Genomic DNA, 10109 nt, shown 5'->3' on the forward strand with positions numbered 1-10109 from the left:
TTAAAATATTCTCCAAAATGGATCCTGTCAAGTACCTCTTTGAGAAACCCGTCCTCAACGGACGTCTAGCAAAATGGACTTTGATGCTCTCTGAGTTCGATCTTAAATATGTACCTTTGAAAGTCATAAAGGGGCGCGCCGTTGCCGAATTCTTCGCAGAAAATCCCATCAATGATACACAAACGATAGACACTTGGTCATTTCCGGATGAGGATATACTCCAAACAGATGTAGACTCCCGGGACCTCTATTTTGATGGGGCATCGAACTTAAGAGGATTCGGAATAGAGGTGTTGCTCATTTCTCCTGAAGGCGAGCATACACCAATCTCTGTCAAACTCGACTTCGAGGTGACAAATAACGCTGCAGAATACGAAGCCTGTCTCATTGGATTGCAAGCGGCAGTAAGTTTAGGCATCAAGAATCTTCGAGTACACGGGGACTCCTCTTTGATCATCAACCAAGTTACGGGATCTTGGAAAATCCAAAGCGAAAGCCTGACACCTTATCAAGCCAGAATAGACCAAGTAGCCCAATTCTTCGATCAAGTAACCTACTTACATCTACCTCGAGAAGAAAATCAATTTGCGGATGCCGTTGCAAAACGCGCATCTTTGATTAACATGCCGGATAGTATGGTAGAAATGCCTTTATGCATTGAACGACGATCAGAGCCAGCTTATGTGAACCAAATCACCGATGAAGAGGAAATTACAGAGGAGCCTTGGTTCCAAGCAATCTTAAACTTCAAACTCAACGGCACCTATCCACCAGAAATGGACAAAAGGGGACAACGCGCTATCCGTTTGCTAGCTTCCCAATACGTCCTCATGCAAGGAGAGCTATACAAAAGAACACCTCTTGGTGTAAACCTACATTGTCTTGATCATTCACAGGCACGAAAAGTGATGGAAGTGTTGGAATACGTGTCCTCCGACAATAATGCGATCACGACTGTCGATCATGATGATCACATGTTTAAGTCTCATTTTAAAGAATACAATTGGGAAGTAATATTTTACTGTAAACTGGTCCACACATATCGGTAATGATAGGCTGACTAGAGTTTGACATTACTGTCGTGCGACGGTGTGATCAGTTGATCCTCTTAGGTCATACCTAAAGGATAATACTCTTAATTGATCATTTAATTGATCGTATGACGATACGGGTTAATTAAATTACTTAAAATTGACGGACGAATTTGGAAGTAATATTTACGTGTCTTATTGTAATTTGATTAAATAAGATGCGGTGTAAGTAATAGAATTGTTTTATTACTTAGATGAAATTATTGTTTAAGGAAGCAATTACATTTGAATGAATAAATTATTATAAATACAAGATGTTGTCATTTATAATTGGTGAATTATTTTGGTACAAGTAATTATGAATTACTAAGTCAATTTCGTATATGACGTATTTTTATTAATGCGTTGATTTTTAATATGTTAAAAATACATAACATTTTTACATGACATGCTACATGTGACAAATTGACAAAATAATGTGTAAAATGGTTTTTCCATTTTACAATAAATGGACCGAAATAATGGGGAAGTATTAGGTATATATTATGTTAATTATGTTAGTGGTAAGCATAATGATGTTAGCCTAATACTAGCCATGCATACCTACATAATCTTGTGAAGACCACATTGTGCATGCATTGGCCATTCTCTCCCTCCCATACCCGGTTTTTCCACCCTCCATGCAAAGAGTTTTTGTCTTATTTTTGCATATAGACTACTATTGAAAAACCAACCATTTTATTCATTCATTCATTCATTCATTTGGACATCTAAAAATAAGAGTTTTTAGAGAGAGATAAAAATCTTCCCTTTTCTTCCTCCTCTTAGCCGAAAATAAGAGAACATAAATAAAGATTTTGGGTCAATTTTATTTAAAAGTTAATATTGTTCTAGTAATAATAATATTAATTTGTTAAGAGTATTTCTTGGGTATTATTCCTTGGGAGGGATTCTATACTTGAATCCTTTGTTCATCCATTTTAGGAGAGCACAAGAACAAGTAAGAAGGAGATCTTACTTGTGCCCAATAATCCGAAATATCAATGTAAGGGTTGATGATTTCTTCTTTAATTATATTATTGCTTGTATGCATAAGATCATCTTTTAATTTTATGAATAAATTATAATTATAACATATATGAATATGTTGAGTAAAGAGATATATATTTCTAACAAGCGGTATCAAGAGCCTTGGTTGTTTGCATGCAAATCGGTTATAGTTTTTCCGAGTTATACGATTAACATATAAAACGTGTAAATTTGTGTTATTATGATATATCACGAAATAAATTTATGCATGTTAAAGTTTCTGGTCCTAAAATATTTTTAGGATATTTTGGTTAATTTATGGATTTTTATTGTTCATCTTATATATTAATGGCATTAAAAATGTGATTTTATGTTTAAAATGTCATTTTTGGACTAAAATTAGCTAAACTTCGTATTTTCCAGTTATTTTTGGATATGTTATCACATGTTTTATTTTTAGATGACCTGTAATTTTCAGAATTTTTGGAGTTTTTATGCTCGAAATATGGATTTTTCATGATAAAAATCGGATTTAGATGAAAAATGGGTTAACATGAGATAAATTATGAATCTGGTCATAGAAATTTAGTATGTTGTCACATGCAATTTTACAAGATGTGTGTAAAATAATAGGCTATAATAAAGTCTTCATGCATGATTTATGAATTTTTGATGAAAAATAGCATAAATAGTGACTTAATTAGTGAATAATTGCTAAAACATACTTCATGACTAAGGAAAAACGTCACATGTTGCATTTTATTATCTTTTTCAGATCTAAAATTGAAAAGTTGATGAATATAATTTTTCTCATGTTTTTATGATTATAATTGATAAATCCGATAAACCGCAACATAGTTTTTCCGATAATTTTACGAAATTTTAACCTAAGTTTTTTTGAACATTATGAGTGTCATGATATTTTTCCAAAATGGTCATAAGTTTTAATTTTAAATTTTGAATTTATTTGAAATTTTTGTGATTTATTTGAAGTTTATAGCATTTTTATTGTAATTTTAGGTCCATTAATGAACAATTTTAAGAAATATGAGTTAATTATAGTCAAATAGTTAGTGGAGACTAATTTTTAGTCCTAAGAAGTTAGGGTAATTAACTTATGCATAAATATGAATTTATGTAATTTATTGTGATTTTAAAAGGTTGAATCACGAAAATCCGTAAAAACCGTTAAATATACGATATTGGCTAATTAAAGGCGATTTAGCATAAAATTGGGCATGTTCAAACATATTATAATGCTGCATTTTATTTATGATTATCATAATTTTATTTTATGTAATTTTGAATTATGTAATTTTACTTAGTATGGCCTTAGTTTTTAATTGGTATTACCCGAAATGTATGGGAATATCGATTCGGTTGTAATTTATTGTCATCTCGTATCACCGTTTCGTAATTTAATAGATTTATTTTATTTTAATTACAAATGTATAATAGGAAATTATGTAATTTGTTATGTAATTTAATTATCACGGACTTCCTTGAAGACGGTGTCACTCAAGAAGGCGATACATAAAGACGGTGTTACCTCGAGATGCGTGTCATAACCGAAGTTCAAGGGACCAATGGAGTTGGTTTCCGAATATGTAACAGTTAATTAGATTTTCTATTTTAGGAAGGCCATACTAAGTTTTATTTTATGTTTTGCATTTTATTTATATGTTGCATGCATCGCTAAATCGCCACAACTAAAACATGCATTGTCATTTTAATCGAGTTTATCGACCGTGTCAATTAGAATTTTCGTAGTTCACCGCTTTAGTTCACTTAAAACGTGATAGATAATAAGTTGACATGACCTCTCGCTAAAATAATCAATTGAGACACAGCCTTACCAAATACTAGAAATCATGAAAACCTATTTCATGAGGGATTGCACTCGGGTTTACCGGGGTACAAACCTTGTTACGTAGGGGAAGTGGGTGATACATGTCTACCCACCGAATTTATAAAGATGAGGGTTGTTTTCGGATTTACAGATGCCCAAGTTGATGTAAATTTGGATCATGGACACATTTATTCGAAATTTGGGTTGAACTCAACGAAAGTATTCTCGACGGTTGCCGGATGTGTTTCGGGCTAAAGATAAATTTTAATGTAAATTTATCGACCAAGAATTCTAAAAGTAGAATCGATTAAAAGGTTAATCCACCGAGTTATATTGATAAAGGTTTGTTTTCGGCTTTACCGGTGCCTAAGTTAATATGAATTTGGGTCTTGGAATCATTTATAATAGTTGGGTAGAGGTCACTATATAAATGTTCATATCTTGTTAATTTATTTACAAGTATGATTTAAAAAGACAAATGTTAATATTTCCTTTTACTCCATATTTGTAGTTCATTACAATGAATCCATCAAACACTACCGCACTGATAACTATTGAGTCATACCACAATGTTTTTGACAACGTTTGCTCCAACAATGATCTTGACACTACAGAGAATTCATTTTGGGATAGGTTCGGATGGAAACCTTAACTTCATCACTTCTACTAGACCACCTACTACTACTAGATCTCGTGTGAGCCTGTCTCAGGAAGACTGCCTCATATAATCTATAGGATCTTTGTCTTCGGAAGATAAAGATGCCAAAACTAGTGGGAGCTCAAGCAATCAAGTTCTTGCTTTAAAGGGCAAAAAGTTCAAGAAGAAGGGAAAGAAAGTGAGAAACTTCAAGCAAGTTGATGATGAGTTCCATTATTGTTATGGCATGGGACATTGGCTTAGGAATTGTCCCGTATATTTGCGAAATATAAGGGATGGAATCATCATTCCAAAAGGTAAAATTCCTAAGGAAATTTATGTTATTGATATAAATTATACTTCCACCACGACATGGGTATTGGATACCGGTTGTGGTTCTCACCTTTGTAATCATTTACAGGGTTTAAGAGACATGAAGAGGCTTAGCAAAGGAGATGTGGATCTACGCCTTGGAAATGGAGCTCGAGTAGCGGCCGAATCCAAAGGAACTTATGTATTAGCTTTGCCTAATGGATTTGAGTTGTATTTACATAATTGTTTTTATGTGCCTACACTCTCTAAAAACATTATTTCTATCGCTATGCTAGACATGGATGGATTTTGTTTTGTCATTAAGAACAATCATTGTACTATTTCGAGGAATGATTTGGTTATAGGCCAAGCTTCTTCCATTAATGACATTTACATTTTAGAAACCTCAAATCCAATTAATGATATCTATAACATTCAATCAAAGAAACTCAAATCAAGTGACCCAAATGAATCGTTCATTTGGCATTGTCGATTAGGTCACATAAACGAGAATCGCATCAAAAGATTAATTTCGACTAATGTGATTACACCATTTGATTTTCAATCATATGGTACATGCGAATATTGCCTTCTTGGGAAAATGACTCGTAATCCTTTTAGTGGTAAAGGGACACGAGCTAGTGAACTATTGGGACTCATACATACCGATGTGTGTGGACCAATGAGTATCACCGCTCGTGGAAATTATGACTACTTCATAACCTTCACCGATGACTTGAGTAGATATGGGTATATCTATTTGATGAAACATAAAAGTGAAGCGTTTGAGAAATTCAAAGAATTTTAAAACGAAGTAGAGAACCAATTGAACAAATGGATTAAGGCACTACGATCCGATCGTGGTGGAGAATATCTTAGCCTTGAATTCGATTCACACTTGAAAAGTCGTGGTATTATATCACAACTTACTCTACCCGGAACACCACAACTCAATGGTGTTGCCGAAAGGAGAAATTGAACCCTACTTGATATGGTTCAGTCCATGATGAGTCAAACTGAGTTACCAAACTCGTTTTGGAGATTTGCGATTCAAACCGCAATAAGATCTTTGAACAATTCTCCCACTAAAGCCACCGAGAAAACTCCATTTGAGATATGGAAAGGAAGAGTTCCTAATCTATCCTACATGAAAATTTGGGGTTGTAATGCTTATGTCAAAACCAGAAATGACAATAAGCTAGCCCCAAGATCTGAAAAATGCACCTTTGTGGGCTATTCTAACACCCGAGGTTATTACTTCTATAAACCTCAAGAAAACAAAGTGTTTGTGTCTTCTGAGGCTGTCTTCTTCGAAAGGGATTTTGTTTCTAAAAGACAGAGTGGGAGAAATTTTGAACTTGATGAAGTTCAAGAGCCACAAACCGAGATAGAGACGCAAGAAGATGTTCCTTCGTCGTCTAACACAGTTGTCTCTCCTCCTCTTCGAAGAACGGGCTGTGTTATACGCCATCCCGATCGATATGTGGGACTTATCGAAGAAGATGGAACACTCGATGTGTTGCTTTTAGAAAGTGACGAACCCGCCACCTATAAGGCCGCAATCTCTAGTCCAAATTCCTCCTTATGGCTTGAAGCCATGAAGTCCGAAATGGATTCTATGCATGAAAACCAAGTTTGGGACTTTATAGATTTGCCTAAAGGGGCAATACCTCTTCAATGCAAATGGATTTTCAAAGTTAAGAATGGCATAGAAGGACATGATGATGTCTACAAAGCTAGGCTAGTGGCAAAAGGATATACCCAAGTCCAAGGTCTCTATTATGATGAGACCTTCTCTCCCGTAGCCATGCTAAGATCCATACGGATTTTGTTAGCGATTGCCGCATTTCATGATTATGAAATATGGCAAATGGATGTCAAAACCACTTTTATAAATGGGCATTTAGAAGAGGAGGTGTACATGATACAACCCGAAGGTTTTGTTGATTCTAAGAATCCTAACAAAGTGTGCAAGCGTAAGAGATCCATTTATGGTCTTAAGCAAGCATCTAGAAGTTCGAATCATCGATTCAATCATGTTATAAAGGAGAATGGTTTCACTCGAAGTGTTGAGGAACCATGTTTATACATGAAATTTAGTGGGAGCAATGTTGTGTTCCTAATCTTGTATGTCGATGACATACTACTCATTGGAAATGATATTCCAATGTTGTCTTCTGTTAAGAAGTGGTTAGGTAACCACTTCCAAATGAAGGATTTAGGAGAGGCACAACGCATATTAGGTATCAGGATACATAGAGATAGATCCAAGAGGATATTGGCACTAAGTCAAGAATCTTATGTTGATAAGATTCTTCGACGGTTCAGCATGGACAAATCAAAAAGGGGTTTGGTACCTATGGTAACTTGGACTATATTGAGTAAGACTCAATCTCCCTCCGAACCCCATGATGTTGAACGCATGAAGACGATCCCTTATGCTTCCGCTGTTGGATCAATCATGTACGCCATGATACGCATACGTCCTGATGTCTCGTATGCCTTGAATATGACGAGTAAATATCAAGGAAATCCAGGTGAGAGTCACTAGATAGCCGTCAAGAACATCCTTAAGTACTTGAGAAGAAATAAGGATTCTATCTTAGTGTTTGGAGGAGACACTAAGCTACGTGTTAATGGATACACAGACTCGAGTTTTCAAACGGATAGAGATGACATGAAATCACAAGCTGGCTTCGTTTTCATGCTCAATGGTGGTGCCGTTAGCTGGAGAAGTTTCAAGGAAGCTATAACCGCGGATTCAACAATGGAGGTTGAGTACAATGCATTATCAGAAGCTGCCAAGGAAGCTGTGTGGATCAGGCACTTCACGGAAGGTCTAATAGTAGTACCTACCGCCAATGATCCCATCACTCTCTATTGTGATAATAGTGGGACGATCTTCCAAGCTAAGGAGCCAAAGTCTAGTAATAGATCTAGACATGTACTTAGGAAATATCATGTAATAAGAGATTTCATTGAAAGAAAGGAAATTGCGATTTGTAAGGTTGGGACGGATGACAACATAGCCGATCCGCTCACCAAGCCCTTATCGCAGGCCAAGCATGATGGACATGTTACGTCCATGGGACTTAAGCGAATACGAAGTTTATGTTAGATTTTGAAATGAAATAAAAGTGTTGTTTTTGTTCATGTTTATAATCGAATTTGTCTTTTATCTTTTCTTTATACCTTGTTACATCCAAACGGGTTGTAGAGAGAATTGAACCCCGTTAAAGTGAACGCGGATTAGCATTGTATTCGCCCATAGTTACTTACATGAGGTGACGTCTCGAAGTGACTAGAGTGTGATGCGATTGATGGCAAGTTCAAGTGCCATAGAGTCATGTGAGATGACTAGTCGATCACATGGTCAGACTGTTAGGAACACTTTGTCGGGTTTTATGACCGCTTATAGAGTTCTGGCAAATTTATTTAGCCTGGTCGTGGCGAGAGCTACTATAGTATTCTAATGAGTCGATTCTTTTGACTAAAGACTATTCGCCTAAGATGACACAATTTCAGATTAACTTTGATTTATGTTACTACGACCTTCGTAAATGGGGTCAAATGGGCATATTTTGGGTTGTGATGGTTGTGGCTAGTCGAAGGGAATGAGTGCAATAGGAATTGTCCACCCCTAGTCAGGGTTATAACAATATCTCAGGGCCACTCGAGGAGTAATGAACTGGAAATGCGTGGCCACGCTCGGAAGATATCTATGGTAGATGAATCCGGTCAATCAGTTATTCTCCAGATCGAGGAAACCACTCTCGATATGATCACTTGCAAGTACGACCTGAAAGACACCTTGCATTGAGTGGGAGACAGTAATAGGACAAGAGAATTGGTGACGCACACTTGTCGAGGACAAGTGGGAGATTGTTGGAATATGTGTCCTCCGACAATAATGCGATCACGACTGTCGATCATGATGATCACATGTTTAAGTCTCATTTTAAAGAATACAATTGGGAAGTAATATTTTACTGTAAACTGGTCCACACATATCGGTAATGATAGGCTGACTAGAGTTTGTCATTACTGTCGTGCGACGGTGGTGATCAGTTGATCCTCTTAGGTCATACCTAAAGGATAATACTCTTAATTGATCATTTAATTGATCGTATGACGATACGGGTTAATTAAATTACTTAAAACTGACGGACGTTTTTGGAAGTAATATTTACGTGTCTCATTGTAATTTGATTAAATAAGATACGGTCTAAGTAATCGAATTGTTTTATTACTTAGATGAAATTATTGTTTAAGGAAAAAATTACATTTGAATGAATAAATTATTATAAATACAAGATGTTGTCATTTATAATTGGTGAATTATTTTGGTACAAGTAATTATGAATTACTAAGTCAATTTCGTATATGACGTATTTTTATTAATGCGTTGATTTTTAATATGTTAAAAATACATAAAAATTTTACATGACATGCTACGTGTGACAAATTGACAAAATAATGTGTAAAATGGTTTTTCCATTTTACACTAAATGGACCGAAATAATGGGGAAGTATTAGGTATATATTATGTTAATTATGTTAGTGGTAAGCATAATGATGTTAGCCTAATACTAGCCATGCATACCTACATAATCTTGTGAAGACCACATTGTGCATGCATTGACCATTCTCTCCCTCCCATACCCGGTTTTCCACCCTCCATGCAAAGAGTTTTTGTCTTATTTTTGCATATAGACTACTCTTGAAAAACCATTTTATTCATTCATTCATTTTGACATCTAAAAATAAGAGTTTTTAGAGAGAGATAAAAATCTTCCCTTTTCTTCCTCCTCTTAGCCGAAAATAAGAGAACATAAATAAAGATTTTGGGTCAATTTTATTTAAAAGTTAATATTGTTCTAGTAATAATAATATTAATTTGTTAAGATTATTTCTTGGGTATTATTCCTTGGGAGGGATTCTATACTTGAATCCTTTGTTCATCCATTTTAGGAGAGCTCAAGAACAAGTAAGAAGGAGATCTTACTTGTGCCCAATAATCCGAAATATCAATGTAAGGGTTGATGATTTCTTCTTTAATTATATTATTGTTTGTAAGCATAAGATCATCTTTTAATTTTATGACTAAATTAAAATTATAACATATATGAATATGTTGAGTAAAGAGATATAGATTTCTTACAAGAAGAAGTCCATGATGGAGAATGTGGGCCTCACATGAGTGGACCCATGATGGCAAAGAAAATCACACGTTTAGGATATTATTGGACCA

This window comes from Silene latifolia, chromosome 2, assembly GCF_048544455.1.
Source record: "Silene latifolia isolate original U9 population chromosome 2, ASM4854445v1, whole genome shotgun sequence".
NCBI lineage: Eukaryota > Viridiplantae > Streptophyta > Magnoliopsida > Caryophyllales > Caryophyllaceae > Silene > Silene latifolia.